The sequence below is a fragment of the Delphinapterus leucas genome, chromosome 9 (genome assembly GCF_059928025.1).
Source record: "Delphinapterus leucas isolate spDelLeu-1000000601 "Yukka" chromosome 9, BTC_Dleu_Yukka2, whole genome shotgun sequence".
Lineage (NCBI taxonomy): Eukaryota > Metazoa > Chordata > Mammalia > Artiodactyla > Monodontidae > Delphinapterus > Delphinapterus leucas.
The window spans coordinates 41,620,668-41,644,501 of NC_143137.1; the positions used below are offsets into that span (position 1 = coordinate 41,620,668).

General features: G+C 40.7%; 1 protein-coding gene across 1 annotated transcript in view; it reads right to left on the reverse strand.

Moving 5' to 3' along the window:
* The window catches only part of SEPTIN7 (septin 7), a 102,582-nt gene extending 79,983 nt beyond the window's left edge, over positions 1-22,599 (reverse strand). The window contains exon 1 of the mRNA XM_089917535.1: positions 22,453-22,599. The gene's annotated coding sequence lies outside the window, so the exon portion shown is untranslated. The remainder of the gene's footprint in view (positions 1-22,452) is intronic.
* Positions 22,600-23,834: the final 1,235 nt, after the last annotated feature.

Consider the following 23,834-nt stretch of genomic DNA (forward strand, 5'->3'; position numbering starts at 1 on the left):
ATTTTCCATTTCTGACATGTTCATTAGACTGCATAGGAAGCAACTGTACAGATAATTCTGACAAGATTTCAATCATGATGTGAATATGGACAAGGCAGATTAACAAAGGCTGGAGTACAAATAAAATAAGATGGATTAATAGCTGCTTAGCTGTATATCAACTTCAACAGAATTACACACCACAAGGATCCAACCCTAATTAAGCCCAGATAACATTATATTAATATTTTGAGGGCTTCCCTGGTGGCACAGTGGTTAAGAATCCACCTGCCAATGCAGGGCACACGGGTTTGAGCCCTGGTCCGGGAAGATCCCACCTGCCGCGGAGCAACTAAGCCCGTGCGCCGCCACTACTGAGCCTGCACCCTAGAGCCCGCGAACCACAACTACTGAAGCCGGTGCCCCTATAGCCCGTGCTCCACAACAAGAGAAGCCACCGCCATGAGAAGCCCTTGCACCGCAACAAAGAGTAGCCCCCACTCGCTGCAACTAGAGAAAGCAAAAGACCCAACACAGCCAAAAAGAAATTTAAAAAATAAATAAAACAAAATTTATTTTAAAAAAATAATAATAAAAATATTTTGATAAAAGCATAAAAGATATACTTTAAGTGTACACATGATAAAAGCTGAAAAAGTAACAAATACTTTATATGACACAGTCAGAACACAAATGAAATTCCGTATGGAAATATGTGGATCCAAACCTTGTCCTTTTATCCACGCTCAAACCAGAATCTGATAGATAAAGTTTCAGTTAAGGGCAGAACTACAAAATGTGATGCAAATAGTAAGGAGGAGGTGGTGGAACACATTTCACCTACTCAATCAAGAAGTTCCTCTAATTTAAAAAAAAAAAAAAAAAGTGTTGAAAAAGCAAGATGAAACAATAGCAGCACAAGTGGGAAAGGTAGAGACACCTTAGTTGACACTATGCTCCACATGTCAGTAAGGAAATAAAGTTACCCTAAAAGATAACTTAACTTTAGGCCTCGTTAACAGATTTATATAGCACACAGATGGACACAAAAGATAGATTTATTCAAAACTGCAATTTAAAATCACAAGATATTCATTTCAGTTCAAGGTGTCAGCAGGGATATGTACCAAATGAAGAAAGTTCAGAGGGGGGTAACAATGGTTGGACGGATATAACCACCTGCCACATAACATTTTCCTTGTTAAAAGAAATGGAAAGACTACAAGTTGGCACAAAAGATTCAAAGAGAGAATTGTCTTCAAACTATTAAATAATAATATTAAAGACAGAAATCAGATATCTTTTTGGTCTTAAGGAGTAAATGAGTATATCTGAATACAAATATCAAAAACAGATACATATAAAAATAGGAAGAGGGTTCAATATGACAGAGTAGAAGGACGTGCACTCACTCCCTCTTGCAAGAGCACCGGAATCACAACTAAGTGCTGAATAGTCATTGAGAGGAAGACACTGGAACTCACCAAAAAAGATACCCCACATCCAAAGAAAAAGGAGAAGCCACGAGACGGTAGCAGGGGTGCAATCACAATAAAATCAAATCCTATAACTGCTGGTAGGGTGACTCACAAATTGGAGAACACTTATACCACAGAAGTTCACCCACTGGAGTGAAGGTTCTGAGCCCCACGACAGGCTTCCCAAGCTGGGGGTCTGGCAAAAGGAGGAGGAATTCCTAGAGAATCAAGACTTTGAAGGCTAGTGGGATTTGATTGCAGGACTTCGACAGGACTAGGAGAAACAGAGACTCCACTCTTGGAAGGCACACACAAAGTAGTGTGCACATCGGGACCCAGGGGAAGGGGCAGTGATCCCATAGGAGACTGAACCAAACCTACCTGCTGTGTTGGAAGGCCTCCCGCTGTGGCTCACCGCGAGGACAAGGACGCGGGCAGCAGAAGTTCTGGGAAGTACTCCTTGGCAAGAGCCCTCCCAGAGTCCTCCAATAGCCCCACCAAAGAGCCAGGTGGCCTCCAGTGTTGGGTCGCCTCAGGCCAAACAACCAACAGGGAGGGAACCCAGCCCCACCCATCAGCAGACAAGCGAACTAAAGTTTTACTGAGCTCTGCCCACAAGAGCAACACTCAGCTCTACCCACCATCTGTCCCTCCCATCAGGAAACTTGCACAAGCCTATTAGATAGTCTCATCCACCAGAGGGCAGACAGCAAAAGCAAGAAGAACTACAATCCTGCAGCCTGTGGAACAAAAACCACAGTCACAGAAAAACAGACAAGATGAAAAGGCAGAGAGCTAGGTACCAGATGAAGGAACAAGATAAAACCCCAAAAAAACAACTAAAGGAAGTGGCAACCTTCCAGAAAAAGAATTCAGAATAATGACAGTGAAGATGATCCAGGACCTCGGTAAAAGAATGGAGGCAAAGATCGAAAAGATGTAAGAAATGTTTAACAAAGACTTAGAAGAATTAAAGAAAAAACACCCAGAAGAATCAAAGAACAAACAAACAGAGATGAACAATACAATAAATGAAATGAAAAATACACTAGAAGGATTCAGCAGCAGAATAACTGAGGCAGAAGAATGGATAAGTGACCTAGAAGATAGAATGGTGGAATTCACTGCTGTGGAACAGAATAAAGAAAAAAGAATGAAAAGAAATGAAGACAGCCTAAGAGACCTCTGGGACAACATTAAACACAACAACATTCGCACTATAGGGGTCCCAGAAGGAGAAGAGAGAGAGAAAGGACCCGAGAAAATATTTGAAAAGATTATAGTCGAAAATTTCCCTAACATGGGAAAGGAAAAAGCCACCCAGTCCAGGAAGTGCAGAGAGTTCCAGGCAGGATAAACCCAAGGAGAAACATGCCAAGACGCATAGTAATCAAATTGACAAAAATTAAAGACAAGGAAAAATTATTGAAAGCAGCAAAGGAAAAATGACAAATAACATACAAGGGAACTCCCATAAGGTTAACAGCTGATTTCTCAGCAGAAACTCTACAAGACAGAAACGAATGGCATGATATATTTAAAGTGATGAAAGGGAAGAACCTACAACCAAGATTACTCTACCTGGCAAGGATCTCATTCAGATTCGATGGAGAGATCAAAAGCTTTACAGACAAGCAAAAGCTATGAGAATTCAGTACCAACAAACCAGCTCTACAACAAATGCTAAAGGAACTTCTCTAAATGGGAAACACAAGAGAAGAAAAGGACCTACAAAAACAAACCCATAACAACTGAGAAAATGGAAACAGGAACATACATATCGATAATTACCTTAAACATGACCAGATTAAACGCTCCAACCAAAAGACACAGGTTCACTGAATGGATTCAAAAACAAGACCCATATATATGCTATCTACCAGAGACCCACTTCAGACCTAGGGACACATACAGACTGAAAGTGAGGAGATGGAAAAAGATATTCCCTGCAAATGGAAATCAAAAGAAAGCTGGAGTAGCAATACTCATATCAGATAAAATAGGCTTTAAAATAAAGAATGTTACAAGAGACAAGGAAGGACACTACATAATGATCAAAGGATCAATCCAAGAAGAAGACAAAACAATTATAAATTGATCTATCTGGACAGATCAACAGACAGAAAATTACTAAGGAAACAGAAGCTTTAAATGACACAATAGATCAGATAGAATTAATTGATATTTATAGGACATTCCATCCAAAAACAGATTACACTTTTTTCTCAAGTGTGCATGGAACATTCTCCAGGATAGATCATATCTTGGGTCACAAATCAAGCCTCAGTAAATTTAAGAAAACTGATATCGTATCAAGCATCTTTTCCGACCACAACACTAGGAGATGAGAAATCAATTACAGGGGAAAAAACATAAAAAACACAAACACATGGAGGCTAGACAATACACTACTAAATAACCAAGAGATCACTGAAGAAATCAAAGAGGAAAATAAAAAATGCCTAGAAACAAGTGACAATGAAAACACGACGATCCAAAACCTATGGGATGCAGCAAAAGCAGTTCTAAGAGGGAATTTTATACCAATACAAGCCTACCTCAAGAAACAAGAAAAACCTCAAATTAATAATCTAACCTTACACCTAAAGGAACTAGAGAAAGAACAAACAAAACCCACAGTTAGTAGAAGGAAAGAAATCATAAAGATCAGAGCAGAAATACATGAAATATAAACAAAAAAAAAACAATAGCAGAGATCAATAAAACTCAAAGCTCGTTCTTTGAGTAGATAAACAAAACAGATAAACCTTTAGACAGTCACATCAAGATACAGAGGGAGAGAACTCAAATCAATAAAATTAGAAACGAAAAAGGAAGAGTTACAACGGACACTGCAGAAATACAAAGCATGACAAGAGACTACTACAAGCAACTCTATGCCAGTAAAATGGACAACCTGAAAGAAGTGGACAAATTCTTAGAAAGGTATAACCTTCCAAGAGTGAACCAGGAAGAAATAGAAAACATGAACAGACCAATCACAAGTAACGAAATTAAAACTGTGATTAGGGCTTCCCTCGTGGCGCAGTGGTTGAGAGCCCGCCTGCTGATGCAGGGGACGCGGGTTCGTGCTCCGGTCTGGGAAGGTCCCACATGCCACAGAGTGGCTGGGCCCGTGAGCCACGGCCGCTGAGCCTGCTTGTCCAGAGCCTGTGCTCCGCAACAGGAGAGGCCACAGCAGTGGGAGGCCCGCGTACCCCAAAACAAAACTGTGATTAAAAATCTTCCAACAAACAAAAGTCCAGGAACAGATGGCTTCACCGGTGAATTCTATCAAACATTTAGAGAAGAGCTAACACCTATCCTTCTCAAACTCTTCCAAAAATTGCAGAGGAAGGAACACTCCTGAACTCATTCTATGACACCCTGATACCAAACCAGACAAAAATACTACAAAAAAATGAAATTACAGACCAACATCACTGATGAATAAAGATGCAAAAATCCTCAACACAATGCTAGCAAACAGAATCCAACAACACATTAAAAGAATCATACACCAGATCAAGTGGGATTTATCCAAGGGATGCAAGGATTCTTCAAAATATGCAAATCAATGTGATACACCATTAACAAATTGAAGAAAAACCATACGATCACCTCAATAGATGCAGAAAAAGCTTTTGACAAAATTCAACACCCATTTATGGTAAACACTCTGCAGAAAGTGGGCATAGAGGAACCTACCTCAACATAATAAAGGCCATATACGACAAACCCACAACCAACATCATTCTCAATGGTGAAAAACTGAAAGCATTTCCTCTAAGATCAGGAACGAGACAAGAATGTCCACTCTTGCCACTATTATTCAACATAGTTTTGGAAGTCCTAGCCACGGCAACCAGAGAAGAAAAGGAAATAAAAGGAATCCAAATTGGAAAAGAAGAAGTTAAACTATCCCTGTTTGCAGATGACATGGTGCTATACATAGAGATACCTAAAGATGCCACCAGAAAACTACTAGAGCTGATCAATGAATTTAGTAAAGTTGCAGGACACAAAATTAATGCACAGAAATCTCTTGCATTCCTATACACTAATGATGGAAAATCTGAAAGAGAAATTAAGAAACACTCCCATTTACCACTGCAACAAAAAGAATAAAATACCTAGGAATAAACCTACGTAGGGAGACAAAAGACCTGTACGCAGAAAACTATAAGACACTAATGAAAGAAATTAAAGATGATACAAACAGATGGAGAGATATATAACATGTTCTTGGATTGGAAGAATCAATATTGTGAAAATGACTACACTATCCAAATCAATCTACAGATTCAGTGCAATCCCTATCAAATTACCAATGGCACTTTTTACAGAACTAGAACAAAAATATCTTAAAATTTGTATGGAGACACAAAAGACTCTGAATAGCCAAAGCAGTCTCAAGGGGAAAAAACTGAGCTGGAGGAATCAGACTCCCTGACTTCAGACTATACTACGACGCTACAGTAATCAACACAATATGGTACTGGCACAAAAACAGAAATACAGATCAATGGAACAGGATAGAAAGATCAAAGATAAACCCACACACCTAGGGTCAACTAATCTATGGCAAAGAGGGAAGGATATACAATGGAGAAAAGACAGCCTCTTCAATAAGTGGTGCTGGGAAAAATGGACAGCTACATGTAAAAGAATGAAATTAGAACACTCCCTAACACCATACACAAATATAAACTCAAAATGGGCTAGAGACCTAAATGTAAGACCGGATACTGTAAAACTCTTAAAGGAATATATAGGAAGAACACTCTGACATAAATCACAGCAAGATCTTTTCTGATCCACCTCCTAGAGTAATGGAAATAAAAACAAAAATAAATAAATGGGACCTAATGAAACTTCAAAGCTTTTACAAAGCCAAGGAAACTACAAAGAAGATGAAAAGACAACCCTCAAAATGGGAGAAAATATTTGCAAATGAATCAACGGACAAAGGATTAATCTCCAAAATATATAAACAACTCCTGCAGCTCAATATTAAAAAACAAACAACCCAATCAAAAATTGGGCACAAGACCTAAATAGACATTTGTCCAAAGAAGACATACAGATGGCCAAGAAGCACATGGAAAGCTGCTCAACATCACTAATTATTAGAGAAATGCAAACCAAAACTACCATGAGGTGTCACCTCATACCAGTTAGAATGGGCATCAACAAAAAATCTACAAACAACATATGCTGGAGAGGGTATGGAGAAAAGGGAACTCTCTTGCACTGTTGGTGGGAATGTAAATTGATACAGCCACTATGGAGAACAGTATGGAGAGGTTCCTTAAAAAACTAAAACTAGAATTACCATATGACCTAGCAATCCCACTACCGGGCATATACCCAGAAAAAACCATAATTCAAAAAGACACATGCACCCCAATGTTCATTGCAGCACTATTTACAATAGCCAGGTCATGCAAGCAACCTAAATGCCCATCGACAGATGAATGGATAAAGATGTGGTACATATATACAATGGAATATTAGTCAGTCATAAAAAGAACGAAATTGGATCATGTGTAGAGACATGGATGGATCAAGAGACTGTCATACCGAGTGAAGTAAGTCTGAAAGAGAAAAACAAATATTGTATATTAACGCATATATGTGGAACCTAGAAAAATGGTAGAGATGAACTGGTTTGCAGGGCAGAAACAGAGGCACAGAGGTAGAGAACAAACGTATGGACAGCAAGGGGGGAAAGTGGCGGGTGGGGGTGGGGGGTGATGAATTGGGAGATTGGGATTGACATATATACACTAATATGTATAAAATGGATAACTAATAAGAACCTGCTGTATAAAAAAATAAATTAAATAAAATTCAAAAATTTTAAAATAGGAAGAAAAAAATTAAGTGACAGCTATTGAAAGATGAATGTACTATCTCAGAAGGCAGTAAGTTTCTAACAGACTAAATCAGCACTGTTTGTTAAAAATATAACACAAGTCATACACGCAATTTTAAATTTTCTAGAGGCCACATTTAAAAAAGCAGAAATAAAAAAGTAGGGCTTCCCTGGTGGCGCAGTGGTTAGGAATCCACCTGCTAATGCAGGGGACACGGGTTTGAGCCCTGGGCCAGGAAGATCCCACATGCTGCAGAGCAACTAAGCACGCATGCCACAACTACTGAGCCTGTGCTCTAGAGGCTGCGAGCCACAACTACTGAAGCCCGCGGGCCTAGAGCCCGTGCTCCACAACAAGAGAAGCCACTGCAATGAGAAGCCTGCACACCTCAATGAAGAGTAGCCACCCCGCTCACCGCAACTAGAGAAAGCCTGCACGCAGCAGCAAAGACCCAACACAGCCAAATAAACACATAAATTAATTTTTTTAAAAAAGAAAAGAAATATCAAGAACATACTCAAAATTTTTAAAGGATTAACTTTAGTCAGTTTTAATCAGTCACTACTGTATCTTGTGCACTGATGACATATATGCATTCTGTACACAACCCAGCAGTTTTGTCAATGAATTCAAATTATTTCCTGTATATACCTCTCAAAGTAGCTTCTTAAAGACATAAAAGCCATTTCTTGTCAGAATACTGAATCCCATGACTCACAAAATGTTTGACTGATATTCATCTTAGCATTACTTGCCTAATAAAAAGAAATGTAAGTAGGCAGAAAAAGTATTCATTATTACCTGTTTTTTAAAAATTTTTCTATAGCTTACCTACATTACAACACCATACAGAAAAACAGAAATTCAATTCCTGTTATGGACTGACTGTGTACCCCCAAAATTCTTACGATGAAGCCCTAACCTCAATGTAACTATATTTGGGAGATAAGGCCTTTAAGAAGTAATTTAGGTTAAAGGAGGTCATAAGAGTGGGGTCCATCATATGGGACTGGTATCTTACAAGAGGAAGAGACACTAGAGGTATCTCTTTCTCCCTCCATGAGTGCACAAAGGCCATGTAAGGACACAGTGAGAAGGTGGCCATATGCAATCCAGGAAGACCCTTCACCAGAAACCAAACCTGCTGGCACCTTGATCCTGGACTTTCCTGTGAGAAAACAAATGTCTGTTGTTTAAGCCAGGGGTCCCCAACCCCCAGGCCGTGGACCGATAGCGGTCAGCAGCCCGTTAGGAACCAGGCTGCACAGCACGAGGTGAGCAGGGAGTGAGCAAAGCTTCATCTGCCCTCCCCATCGCTCGCATTACCACCTGAACCATCCCCAACCCCTCCCCCACCGCCACTGGTCCATAGAAAAATTGTACTCCACGAAACCGGTCCCTGGTGCCAAAAAGGTTGGGGACCACTGGTTTAAGCCACCTCATCTGTGGTATTCTATTATGGCAGCCCTAGCAGACTAATAAAGTTCCTAAGAAAATACTTGTAAAAAATTGCATTGCAAAGTAAATTATTACTGTTGAAATTATTAATAGACTGTGATAAATGTTTCTGTATGTTTATAAATTTACTCTACAACAAAAGATTTGAAAAGCCTGCCTTGTTGAGCTACTGAAGCAACCAAAGTAATCTGATACCTCAAAACAGCAAATTCTACTTTTTTCCATAACCAAGGTCTTTAACATATTTCATTATAAAAACAACATTCTACTCAAGATCAGTACTACATATAGTAAAGATCAGTGGAAGGCTCAAAAAAGCATGCCACCCATCACAATACTGCAACACTACCCCAACAATATTTTTAATATTAAGCATAAATAACTGATAATACATTTTTAAACACTGACAATGCTGTTACCTACTAAGAGAGTAGTCTTAAAGGAGTTTAAGGCAAGGAAAGGATCAAAGACTCAGTTGGGTCAAGTTTCCCGAATGAGTAGTTTTGAGCTGGGCCTTCATTAATGGATGAATGCAACTTCAAGGTAGGTAAGAACACCATAAGCAAAGCAAAAATACAAAACATAATTTGATCTGAATGGAAGAAAAAGCCAAGCAGAGACCCTAAAATGACTTCCTAAGTTTTTAATGAAAAAACATATTAGAGAATCATAGGGCAGTACAGTAGTCCCCCTTTATCTCAAGTTTTGCTTTCCGAGGTTTCAGTTACCAGTTGTCAACTGCGGTCCAAAAATATTAAATGGAAAATTCCAGAAATAAGTAACTCATCAGTTTTAAATTGTGTGCAGTTCTGAGTACCACGATGAAATCTCACACCTTCCAGTGCTTTCCTGCTCCGTCCAGCCCATGACATGATTCATTCTTTTGTCCAGTGTATCCTGCCTGTTAGTCACTTAGTAGCCTTCTCTGTTAATCAGATCGCCTGTTGTGGTATTGCCGTGCTTGTGTTCAAGGAACCCTTACTTCATAATTTTACTTAATAATGGCCCCAAAGCACGAGAGTTGCGATGCTGGCAATTCAGATATGCCAAAGAGAAGATTTTGTAAAGTACTTCCTTTAAGTGAAAAGGTGAACGTCTTGATTTAATAAGGAAAAAAAAATTGTATGCTGAGGTTGCTAAGATCTATAGTAAGAAGGAATCTTCTATCCGTGAAATACAGAAGGAAAAAGAAATTTCTGCTAGTTTTGCCGATGCACCTCAAACTGCAAAGTTACAGCCACAGTGTATAATAAATGCTTAGTTAGGATGGAAAAGGCATTAAATTTGTGGGTGGAAGGCATCAACATAAAGTGTGTTCCAACTGAGGGCAACATGTCGCGCCAGAAAGCATAGAGTCTGTATGAAAACTTAGCAAGCAAGGGATCCCCTAAAACGAGTGACACCAAGCCATTTACTACATATACGAGATGGTTACACAGATTCAAGAATAGATTTGGACTGAAAAATATAAAAATTACTGGAGAGGCTGAGTCTGCCAATGAAGAAGCCACTGTCACATTTCTGGCAGAGTTGAAGAAGTTGATTAAGAGAAACACCACATTTTTATAACTTTTATTACAGTATATTGTTACAAGTGTTCTCCTTTATTATTAGCTATTGTTGACCATCTCTTACTATGCCTAACTTATGAATTAAACTTTATCATAGGTATGTATGTATAGGAAAAAACAGTATATATATATAGGTTTTGGTACTATCTGTGGTTTCAAGCATCCACTGGGGATCTTGGAACGTATCCTCCACAGATAAGGGGGGCCACTGTATAAATATAGTTAGAAATCTGAATTCTAGCACCTGCTGTAACTTAAAGCTATGCTCTGTGTGGATAAGCTACATAACCTTTCTGAGCTTTAGACTGGGATAACATATTTATGAGGTTATTACAAAATATATAAGAAATACTTGAAATATTTGGCACTTCAGATACAATAAGCACGATAAACGACAGTTGTGGGACTTCCCTCGTGGCACAGTGGTTAGGAATCCACCGGCCAATGCAGGGGGCATGGGTTCAATCCCTGGTCCAGGAAGATCCCACATGCCGCAGAGCAACTAAGCTCATGCACCACAACTACTGAGCCTGCCCTCTAAAGCCCATGAGCCACAACTACTGAGCCCACATGCCACAACTACTGAAGCCCGCGCGCCTAGAGCCTGTGCTCCACAACAAGAGAAGCCACTGCAATGGCCCGTGCATTGCAACAAAGAGTAGCCCCCACTCGCTGCAACTAGAGAAAGCCCACGCGCAGCAACGAAGACCCAACACAGCCCAAAATAAATAAATATTTAAAATGTTATTTCCCCCTTTAAAAAAAAAAAGACAGTTGTTACAGTGGTTGTGCAATACACAACAGCTATTATTAAGGCCTCTGGGCTTTTACCTTGAAGTGAAATGATTTCCAAACTTGGCTATAATCAGAAGCATCTGGGAAGCTTGATTAAAAACAAATACCTGGGCCCTAGCCTAGAAGCAGGGAATTAGAATGTTGCTGGGAGGGCCCAGGAAATAAGGTTTTGGTTTTGTTTGTTTGTTTTGTTTTGTTTTTTTAACAAAAACCTTAGAAGCTTGTACTATAACTGAAAGATATTTAAAGTTCTACAATAGGCCAATTATTTTATGAAAGTAGTGTTTTAGTACAATAATCTTACAAAGATTCATTAAATGAAGTGAGAAGAGTCTGAAAGCAGTTAAGACCAATGAGGAAACTATACTCATTAGGAAAAAAAGTATTGTTCACCTTAGTTAGATTCTAATTTGTTAAATGGAATCCACTAGTGAATAAGAACACTATCCTGGGACTTCCCTGGTGGCACAGTGGTTAAGAATCCACCTGTCAATGCAGGGGACACGGGTTCAAGCCCTGGTTTAGGAAGATCCCACATGCCGCAGAGCAACTAAGCCTGTGTGCCATGACTACTGAGCCTGCGTTCCAGAGCCTACGAGCCCAAGCGCCTTAGGGCCTGTGTGCCGCATCTACTGAGCCCCCGGGCTGCAACTACTTAAGTCCACGCGCCTACAGCCCGTGCTCCGCAACAAGCCACCGCGATGAGAAGCCCGTGCACCACAACGAAGAGTAGCTCCCGCTTGCCACAATTAGAGAAAGCCGGTGTGCAGCAACCAAGACCCAACACAGCCATAAATAAATAAATAAACAAAAAACAAACAATACCCATCCTTCAATTAAAAAGCAAAGGCATCTCCCAGCCCTATCCAGAAACCTTCAACACAGTTTTAAATAAAAGATGTCGCCATCAAGCATAAAACTTCTCCCTTTTCCCTTGCTCCTGGCTAGTACTAATGTTGATGGTACATTTATCTCATAATAACACACTGTATATGCATGTTTTTGGTATTACTTCTGCACTTCCTCCATGTTCACCAAATATTTAACTTTCAAAAAGATAGGGGCTACAACTTTTCAGCAAGTCTACAATTATTCGAAAATTTCAAAAAAGTAAAAAAAAAGTAACTACATCTATATAATTACTTTTTAACAGCACAGCACCATGGTCAAACACAAACAAGTATTGTTGGTTTGCCAGATAAGTTATTCTAGTTTTCTTTTAGGCTCACAGTTGAATTAATCACCTGGTTAAGTAACTCCTACTTTTCTGTATTAGATCAATTTTGATATTCTAATACAAAACACAAGACAGGACTGACTATAGTTCTATCTAAGATCACTAATTTAATCCTTTCATGCCAAGTTCTCATGTCTACTCAATTTGCCCTTCTCAGTAATCAGAAAACAGACTACAAGTTGTACTCAGAGCAACTGTGGTTTTGCAAATTATACAATGAATACATATTTTGGTTTTCATGGTTGTTTTCTATTTGCACATTATTTTATATATCCATAAAACAGGAATCATTTCTACTTAATTTCCTTTTCACTCAGCATGTCAGAATATACTGTACAGAATATAGATGGGAATTAGAAATGGAAATCTAACCCAATACTTAACAGATAGCAGAACTTCAGTAAAGAAATGAACCAGGGACTTCCCTGGTGGCACAGTGGTTAGGAATCCTCCTGCCAATGCAGGGGACATGGGTTTGAGCCCTGGTCCAGGAAGATCCCACATGCTGTGGAGCAACTAAGCCCGTGTGCCACAACTACTGAGCCTGTGCTCTAGAGCCTGTGAGCCACAACTACTGAGCCCGTGTGCTGCAACTACTGAAGCCTGCGTGCCTACAGCCCATGCTCCGCAACAAAGAGAAGCCACCGCAGTGAGAAGCCCGCGCACCGCAACGTAGAGTAGCCCCCACTTACCGCAACTAGAGAAAGCCCATGCGCAGCAAAGAAGACCCAACACAGCCAAAAATTAATTAATTAATTAGTTTTTAAAAAAGAAATGAACCAGGAAATAAAGACTGAGCAGCTAAAACACAAAGATTTGTAACAGCAAACTGGATAGCTACAAACTTCAAGGACAGAAAACATCCATGAGAGCAGAAAAATGTGAAAAACTATGTATAATTTAAAAACAAAAACGACTCTCATGCTGCATTATTTAACAGACCCATATTATAAGTCACAGCACAAAACCAAATATTCCTGATAGTGCCTTTAACAAGTTCAGTATATTCTAATGAAAGTAGGGAAGCTAACTGGATTATACATAACAAAAATCTCTCTCCAGTAATGTAAGAAATATAAATTAAAAACAAATTTAAGATACTAAACTAACAAATGACCTGGAAAATAACTAGGGAAAGCAGAAGAGGTTTAAAGATACTTCTTTTTTTTTAAATAAATTTATTTATTTTATTTATTTATTTTTGGCTGCATTAGGTCTTTGTTGCTGCACACGGGCTTTCTCTAGTTGCAGCGAGTGGGGGCTACTCTTCATTGCGATGTGCGGGCTTCTCATGGTGGTGGCTTCTCTTGTTGCAGAGCACAGGCTCTAGGCACGTGGGCTTCAGCAGTTGTGGCACGCAGGCTCAGTAGTTGTGGCTCACGGGCTCTAGGGTACAGGCTCAGTAGTGGGGCACGTGGGCCTACTTGCTCCGCGGCATGTGGGATCTTCCCGGACCAGGGCTTGAACCCATGTCTCCTGCACTGGCAAGCGGATTCTTAACCACTGCACCACCAAGTAAGCCCCAAAGATACTTCTTAAAATACTATTTATAGGGGCTTCCCTGGTGGCGCAGTGGTTAAGAATCTGCCTGCCAATGCAGGGGACACGGGTTCAATCACTGGTCCGGGAAGATCCCACATGCCGCAGAGCCACTAAGCCTGTGTGCCACAACTACTGCGACTGCATGCTAGAGCCCCTAGGACACAACTACTGAAGCCCACACACCTAGAGACCATGTGCCACAACAAGAGAAGCCACCGCAATGAGAAGCCTGTGCACCACAACAAAGAGTAGCCCCCACTCACCGCAACTAAAGCCCGTGCACACAACAGAGACCCAACACAGCCAAAAATAAATAAAATAAAATACTCTTTATAATAAATTCTAAAATACTGAAACTACTAAATGTCTCAAAAGAATAAATGGCTAGATAATTAGGATATCAACATTGGAACACCATATACATACTTAAAATAACCTACAGGTGAATACACCAAAAAACACTATTAAATATTAAGTGAATAATACCTTGTTTTGTATAAAATTTAAGAGTTTACAGAGTACTTTTACATATATTACCTCATAATATATAATTTACATCAGAGGTTATCAACCCTGGCTATTCATCAGAATTACCTAAAATACTTAAAATGCATATTTCTGAGCCCCACCGCACACCTAGTGAATTAATGAGCCTCCAAGTGTATTAAGCATTGGAAGTGTTTCCAATGCCTAACCAGTGTTAAGAACCACTAACCACAAATATACGACTAATTACAATCATAAAAAAAAATGTAATTAAGAAAACACAAATCAAACTTCAGTGACTGAAATAATTTAATGGCTTTTTTTCCCACCTGGTTTACCTGTTTAAATTAATCGTAAAAGGAAATAAGTATATCTATTAAACTTTTTAAAATTAAAAATGGTTTAAAATGTTGATGCTTGAAGGTATACTAGTTACTGAAAAAATTTTCCTTGTACAGACCCCAGAATGCTACATGTAACAAATGAGGGAGTACCCTAGTTATTTTAATAGTATAAACAGAAAGCACCAAGATAAAATTGCTATGAAGATTTGCCTCCTCTTATACAAATAATTATCTCACTCAAAATATTTCTAGTATTCTCTAAAACTGATTGACAATATATACCAAAATCTTCCTCAAGAAAGAAAGAACTCTGATTAGTCTGAATGGACAATTTGTCTAAGGATACAAAACGTCACTCATATAAAGAAACATTAGCAAGAAAGTCTGAAACAGCTACTGCTTTGTAATGTACCAGTAAAAAATTTTTAATAACTAAACATTTTAGTACTACTCAAGAAATCGGCAGGACTTCCCTGTTGGCACAGTGGTTAAGAATCCGCCTGCCAATGCAGGGGACACAGGTTCAATGCCTGGTCCGGGAAGATCCCACATGATGCATAACAACTAAGCCCGTGTGCCACAACTACTGAGCCTGCATTCTGGAGCCTGAGAGCCACAACTACTGAAGCCCACGCGCCTGGAGCCCGTGCTCCACAACGAGAGAAGCCACCGCAATGAGAAGCCCACGCAACGCAACGAAGAGTAGCCCCTGCTCGCCGCAACTAGAGACAGCCCGCGTGCAGCAACGAAGACCCTACACAGCCAAAATAAATAAATAAATTTATTTTTTAAAAAAGGAAAAAATTTGGTCACCTCAGTCTAACTGTGAAGAACACATAAATTTCACACAAATCACTTTATTTCAATTTCCTTCAACTCTACTCACCAAACCAAAAATACCAAGTCTTAAAAAAACAGTACCAAAAAATTTACTGACCAAACTAGAGTACAGCTTTTGTTCAATATAGCAGATTCAATTACTAAACATAAAAATTCAAAGCACAAATGAATAAATTTACAAAAACCTTAAAATGCTTATTTTCCAACCTAGATGTCTCTCCTAGTATTGAGACTCTACCAGACATGTTCACTTACCTGTCCTGCAGTCCTCTTGATTTCATGTTTTAAATTACCTCTTTCAAGAAATGGTATCTACTCACCACCCATTCACTCAAGCCAGAAAGCTCAGATACTATGGATTCACTACTCACTACCTACATCTCCTCACATACTACTTAACCTCACAACCATCCCCTACACTTCATACCTTTTGCCACTGCCCTAATTCTGTCCTTTAGCTTTCAGTCCTAGGGCTGCTAAGTTAACCACCCTCCATTGGATAGCCCCACCTTGGTACTTTATCTATCCCTGGAATTATCACAGTGGTAATATATCATAGTTACCACTCTTCTTTTAAAATCCTTCAATAAAGATTTTTTTTAAATCCTCAGCACAGCACACCAGATCTATACTTATCTCTCTAGCCTCATACCCTACACTACCATGATTTCTCAGCCTAGAATAAGTATCCTTCCTCTTCTTCTGCCTAATCATTCTTACCCATCTTTGAAGATTCACTTTTTTCTAGTTTGGAAAAGGTATCTCACTCTGTACTTCCACTGTACATTCTACATACCTTTAAATCATACCACAAATGATTTACTATGTAAATGTCAGGTTGGGAATACAAAAGTGAACAAAATACAGTCCTTGACTTTAAGAAACTTACAATGGAGGCTGAAAAGTAATTGCCATTTAGTTTGATAACTTTTTTTAAGCTAACATCTGAGTGTTCGTTATATGCTGGGCTAAGAACTTGACATGTATTTTCTCATTTAATTCTCCAATAACTTTATGATCCCCACTTTACAGAGAAGGAAAGAGAAAAAGCTGTTACTTGTCCAAGGTTCAGTTAAGCTTTAAAGATGTGAATCCAGGTCTGAGTCCAGAACCTAAGCTCTCAATTACAATGACTTCTGTTTCTAAAGTCACAGCATTTTACTCAGTTTCCCCAGTGTCCAGCATACAGCAGGCACAAGATATATATTTGTTAAATAAATGAACTTGAGTCTTGAAATCCCAGCTGGTAATGACTTAACATCAATACTACCACTTTAACTGATAATGTCTTGTGTCAAAGAGTTCAAAAGCTCTGAGATGCTAACACATGTGAAATGATCAATGTCCCAGGTTACTCATCACGTCAAGGTTTACAATAGCAAAGTATTGGAAATAAATGTCTATCAGAAGGGGACATGTTAAATAAATTATAGCCTATCCATATTATGGACCTATGCAGCTATATAATAAGAATGTTCTTCATGTACCGATATAAAATAATCTAAGATACACTAAGTAGAAAAAATTAAAAGATGAGAAAGAAATGTGTATCTGATGCTATCATGGGTGGGGGCAGGAGGGATATATGGTTGTTGTTTGTATGTACAAAAATCACTCTTCACATTTCAAATCTTTCACAATGAAGAAGTTAGGGGGAGAAAACCTTAAAAAGCTACCCAGAAAAACCAATCTAATTGAGTCAACTGTAGATGGATTATATCTCAATAAAGCTGTTTAAAAAAAAAACTAATCTATAGATACTAGAAATCAGATCAGTAGATACCTGGAGCATTAGGAGGATAACTGTACAGGGACACAAGGAACTCTGGAGTGATGTAAATGTTCCGTGTCTTGTTTGAAATAAAAGCTACAAGGTGTATGTATTTGTCAAAATTCATTGAACACTTAAAATCTGTGCATTTTACCATGTTTGCTGACCTTATGTAATTATCTGTCATCATTCTGCCACAACATAATCACAGTATGTGAAGATTAAAGAAAACATGATTTAAAAAAAAACCTGTGCATTTTACTGTGTGAAAGCTATACCTCAATAAAGTTACTTAATAACTTGGAAAGCATTTAGAAATGCAGACTCCTGGGCCCCTCTCAATGGCTATGAATCACTGGGTCTGTGGTGAGAACCAGTTAATCTGCATTTCTAACAAGAGGTTCTGGATGACCCCCATGCATGAGGTTCATCAGTTATATTTTGGAAAATACTGACCTACCATAATGTTGTATATCCAGTAATTGCCGATCATGTTTTGCAAAAATTCATGAATTAAATGATAAATTTACACAAACACACAAGCTACCTAGGTGATTCTGATTCCCAAGTTTGAGAAATACTAAGTTTTAAGTGGTAGGAGTTCTAGGAGGAAGAATTATAGACTAGATGGTTAAGAAAGACTTCCTTTCTTCTCCATCTGCTACAATCCTTCAATGGTTCTCCATCGCCTAGTGTGATGGTTCTAAATCTGGCCACCCCAGGTGACATTTGGCAATGTCTGCAGACATTTTTTTTCAGTGTCACCACTGGGGAGGGGGAGTGCTACTGTCATCCAGTGCTACTGGCATCCAGGGGTGCCAATAAACATTGTACAATGCACAAGACAGCCCCTCAAAGAATTCTAAAACTCCAAACTGCACTAGTGCCCAGTTTGAGAAGCCGTGACCTGAGCCTCACCTCAAATGAAGCTACCAAAAAGTACTTGGTTGTGGCCCCAGAGGTAAACAAAACAACAGAATTAACATATTACATCTTCAGGCAAGTCAATTTTTACTTCCAGTTTGGTGGGGAAGAAGGAGTGGGGATCATCTTTATATTGTATATAAGTCAAACAAATATAGATAAAATGCAAATGTCACATGATTACCTAAAATAAATGTCACATGAATACCTAAGATAAACTTCAAAATAATGTAAGCAGGATCAGGCTTTACTCCCCAACCTTAGGGGATCTTTATGTACCCTTCTCAGTCTTCAAGTACTTTTGAAGTTAAAAAACATTTGCCTAAAATAAAGTACATAAACTTCAGCATGACAGGCAAGACCTCATCTTTAAGCTACTCCCACTAAGACTTTTAGGGCTATTTGTTACTGCAGCATGGTCTAACCCAGTGCTATTCAAAGTGTGGTCTGTGCACCAGGGAGCCAGTCTGATTGTTTACTGGTTTACACCAGAGAAGTACAAACATAGAGAGCATAGAAATGGAAATTTTTATACCAGAATAATTTTATGTCTATTGGATCTTTAAAAATTGCGGCTTTTAGTTTTGCCTTTTTAATTCCATCTTCATTACTAAAAAATTTGCAGTAATTTCTATTTTACAATTTTGTCAGTCAACAGTGAACTGGAAATTTAAAAAAAGAAGAAAAAAGGTCCTTCATCAGTTTGAGAAGCATTAACCTAACCTATCCTGACTGATACATCTGGTAAGTGGCAAAACCAGGATTTGACCTCATGTCTGTCTGACACCAAAGTACTTTTTCTTAGTCATTACACTATATTTCTGTTATTATTAATACTTTGAATTCAAACCCCTATGTGTAATCTCTACCTCTGCAGAGCTAGACTGCACAAGGTATGAATCACAATGACCTTTTGTGCGTCTCACCTAAGGCCTTCAACACTGAATGCAAACCAAGCTGCCTTCTTGGCCCCTTTTCCCCAGGCTCTTGCTCAAAATTTGGCTCTCTTGATCTTCAATGATGCAAAAGGACAAGCCAAAAAAATTTTTTTTCTCCTCGAGGTCAAGAGCAGAGACATAATATTTAATGACATATTTAATGTGATAATACTATCAACCCTGCTTTCTATATGACTTTGGGAGATGACCTCTGCTCAAGGAGAAGTAGGCCCCAGATTCTCTAACCACACTAGCTACATAAAGTATAGAATTAATCAAATATAAGAAAAAGCCACATAGACTAACAGCATTTAGTCTTCCCTCCTCACACTAAGACCTCCAACCTCTACCATAAAGTTTAAAGACATTCGACCTGACCCATCCATACTGCACATCCCCCAAGTGTTTTTATAAACTTTTTTGATCACAAGTCTTAATTTCAAAATAATGTTATATCCCAGCTCAATACACAATACTTATAAAACAAAATTTATCCCCCCCAAATTTTTACCAAGTGCAATGTACTGCTATTTTTTAATTTCTTTCCTACTTTTTAAAAACTATTGGAAGAAATCCACAAAATTGATTTCAAGACCCACTAATTGGTCTCATCCTGCAGTTTGCAAGACACTGCTGTAGAGACCAACAGTCTACATTTAACAGTATGCTCTCATCTGGCAAGCCTAACCCATAATCACGCTACCTTAAAATTCTACTCCTCAAAAACACATTTTTTTCTACATCAGTTTCATTGTACAATAAACCTTATGTCATTTACAGTCCAAACTTTGTACAGAAAAATACAAAAGTTAGTTTTGTCTCAAAATTTAGTAAAATGCATAAATGTTAAAGTTAAAATAAAAATGTTTAACCTCTAATCAAAAACTGAAGACAGCTTATTAGCTCAAAATGTGAAAAATGTTCTCAGCTGGTAATTTAATTAGATAACAATGCTCTATTGGCAAATCCCAGAATAGAGTCTATAGTGAATATGCATACCATCAATTTACAAGTCTGAAACCAACTTGCTCTATCTTCACTTCTTGCACTATCTTCTTGCACTATCTTCACTCCAACTGGTCTACTCATCTGACCACGCCCCATTATTGAGAACTGGAAATCTAACTCCTTGTCCTCCGCGCGCGCGTGTGTGTGTGTGTGTTGTCATTTTTAATTCTTGACAATTGCTCTAAAGTCTGCCAGGGGTCCCACCTTGTCTCACACCAGCTCAGAAGTCCTGTCATGTACTTATTTAAGATTATTTCTATGGGAAAATACACAAATCCAAAGAATCAATTTCATAACAAACTTCTGAAACATAATCTATAGGTAACTGTATTTGATACATAATTTACCTTTCATGTAGTTACGTACTGAATACCTTATCTCCAAATCAAAACCAGAAACCAAACATTTCTTGATTTCCACAATTATTCTTTCTGTAAATTAAAATCTACTTGACATAAACACAAAATAAATTTCTCAGTTATGAACTTCAATTCTGTGAGCCTCAGAGTGCATGTGATATTTTTAATAACTGTATTGAGAAGACCTGGCTCCATCATGTTGTCCCAACACAGAAGTACACAATGCTACCATACAAACCATCTATGTAGCTTCCACATTTATTTCATAGCTCCAGTCAACCCAATCTCCTCTAGCCCCACCCACTGAACAGCTGGGTGGGATGAAAGATTGTTTCCTGACCGCCCTCCAATGCCCTGCTCCTTCCCCTGCTATTTGGAGGAATAAGGGATCCAAGCAGCATTTAACTAGCTTCTTAATTGTTTGTATCCTGCTAAGGCACTATCCTTTAGTCTATCAGGATTTCATAAAGTTCATCCATACCTGTACACTTAATGCCTAAAAAGTTTCCTCAACTTGCTTATAAACTTGGGGGGTGGGGGGCTGACCATACTCATCACCTGCATGTACATAAATACATAAAACGAGTAAAATGCTTTTGAATCTAGATTATCTGCTCATTTAGATTATCAAGGGCACCAAGGAAAACATCGTTCCATTTCATCAAAATAACAACGCGAAAAGAAATCGTTAAGTTGAACTATAACAATATAAGTCGCAAGAATAAATTATCTCGGTATCTAAGCAAACACCTGATCTTACAAGTTCTTTCCCTGCACTATAAAAACCCAGATTTGAAAAGTGTACTCTCAAAATGTAACTTAGCAAATGGAAATGTGTTAGAAAAATCTCAATTGCTTACTTCCTACTATACACAGTATGAAATGGAACTTGGGAGTGGAAAATGTGAATGAAATGGCCTTGTTCTTTTTCCAATACGTGGAGGAGGAAAGGAAATGAAAAGCCTTCTTAAGAGAATAAATGAGAATACTAAACTATTTTCAAAAATTAATTTCCTTAAACATCACCAGTCCGAATCTCCAACTCCCTCCCTTTTCCAGAGACCCTTCCCACCCCTTCCACTCCTCGGGAGGGCGCCCTTCCTAAATATTCTCTTTTCCCTTTTTCTTAAAAATTAAGCCCAAACCAGGCTCCTTATCCTCCTTGCTCAAGCCTTGCCCGCCATCCACCGGCCTTCGGGGCCGCGCCTGGGGAAAGGGAGCCCCAGAGGCGGGAAGGGGGAGCCAGGAGGCGACACAGTCACTGGAGCCGCTGCAGCCGCCGCCTCCACCGCAGCTTCAGCCTGGTGCATCCTTCTTCCTCCCTCCCCGCCGCCGCCCTCCCGGGGCCGGCCCACACAGCACCCTCACCCGGGCGCCCACACACATCCCCACCCTCCTCGCCAGGCCCACTCCCCACGAGAGAAGCTCCGCCGCGGGTCCTGCGACCGCCGACGAAAAGAAGCAGGGCCGTGAAGCCGGCTGGCCCGGCGAAGGCGACCCCTCTCGGGTTGCTCGGGCCGCGGCGGCGGAGGCCGCGGCTCAGGTCTCGCGGCTCACGTCTCCCGGCTCCCCAGGCCCGCCCGCCGCGGCACAGGAAATGCCGCCGCCTCGGCTCTCCTCACATTCAATTCAAACTGTCACTGCCGCCGCCTCCCCTCCCCCCGGGCCCGCCGCCGCCGCCGCCGCCGCACCCCGGGCCCGCCGTCGCCCCCACCCCACCTCCCTTCGCCGCAGCCCCCCGCCTCGCCTCAGGGCGTTCCCCCCGCCAGGTCAGGGGGCCGCAGAGCCCCTCCGCGTCCCAAGCCGCCGACCCGAGTCGGGACGGCCCAGAGCTGAGACTCACCCATGGTGCTGCCGTTGACGCTCCTCTCCTCAGCAGCAGCGGATCTCGCACTGACCGACATCCCCTCCCCCCTCCGCGACCAGCCCGGGCGCAGCGTAGCCCGCGGATTCTCCAAAGCCGCCTACGCCGATTCCGCGGCGTAGCCGCCCGGCGTCGCTGCTTCGCTTACGCAGGCGACAGCAGGCGGACTCCTCCACTGGCTCTCGCCCGACTCCTGCTCCCTCCTCCGCCCCTCCACCCCTCCACCCCTCCGCCCCTCAGCCCCTCTGCCCCCTCAGTCGAGGCTTCCGGGCCGAGCGGAGGCTGGCTTCGATCTCGCGAGATTACTTCATCGCTGCCCCACCGACTTGCTCGTTTTTCGAGCATGACTTCATTGGCGTCAGCCCTCCTTTGCTGGTCGGGTTTGGCTGCCATGTTAAAATTGGCGGCATTTGGCACCTCCGGGGTCATGGATAGTCAGGCCTCTATGCGTGTTTCTTGAGCACTCCCTCTAAGGTTAACGCCTTACGTTTGTGGGTGAAAACCCTGGGGACGCTGAGAGGGAGTGGCCGGTGGGGTGCGAGGGTGTGGTTTTGCCCGAATCAAAGATGGCCGCCGTCGGTGCAGCGCCGCGCAAATTCACGTCAGGTTTTGGAGCTGGGGGAGCCTCGGGGTTGCCCTCTGCGCCTCCTTACGAAATTGGCGTAAGGCGAAGAGGCCAGACTGGGGGGCTACGCTCTGGGCAGGGGCCGCGTCCACGCTTCCGCTCCTAGCTACTGACCTGGCGGCATTGTGAGTTAAGTGGAGAGACACTTTGAGGCAGGTGTCTGTGCCCCCACCGTCCCTGTTTCCTCAGCTTCTTTGACTTTAGGAGTGAAAAGTGAGATTAGGCCCTGGTTGCCCCGACATTGCCCTCGCGCTGTCACTTTCCGGTGGCCTGGCACAGCCAGCAGGTCGGCTGCTGCAGCTTCCACTGCGGATTCTCCACGGTCACACTCGTATTGGCTCAGCCTGTTGGTGCCCGGCTCGGTCCTCCTGGCGCTCACACTCTAGTTGAGAAGCTGAGTGGACACACGTTAAACTATTGGGTATCAGTTAAAGAGTAATTAAGGGTTAAAATGTGTGGTCTCGTACTATTAATTAGCAGTGAATGTCGCTTGGTCGTTGGAGCCGTCCCTAAATATTTTCTAGTGAAAGTAGCCTCGTATTGCTCAGAACAACCCGTGATCTTTTGTACCTTTCATAAAAACTAATCGCCGTCTTCGTTTGTATAGTTCATGCACACGTATTATCTTTCCTGTTAAACTGCATGTTATGGAATATATACATATGTAGTTATGAGCCCGCACAAGAATGTTCATAGCAGCATTGCTTATATTAGTGAAACAATTTAAATGTCCACT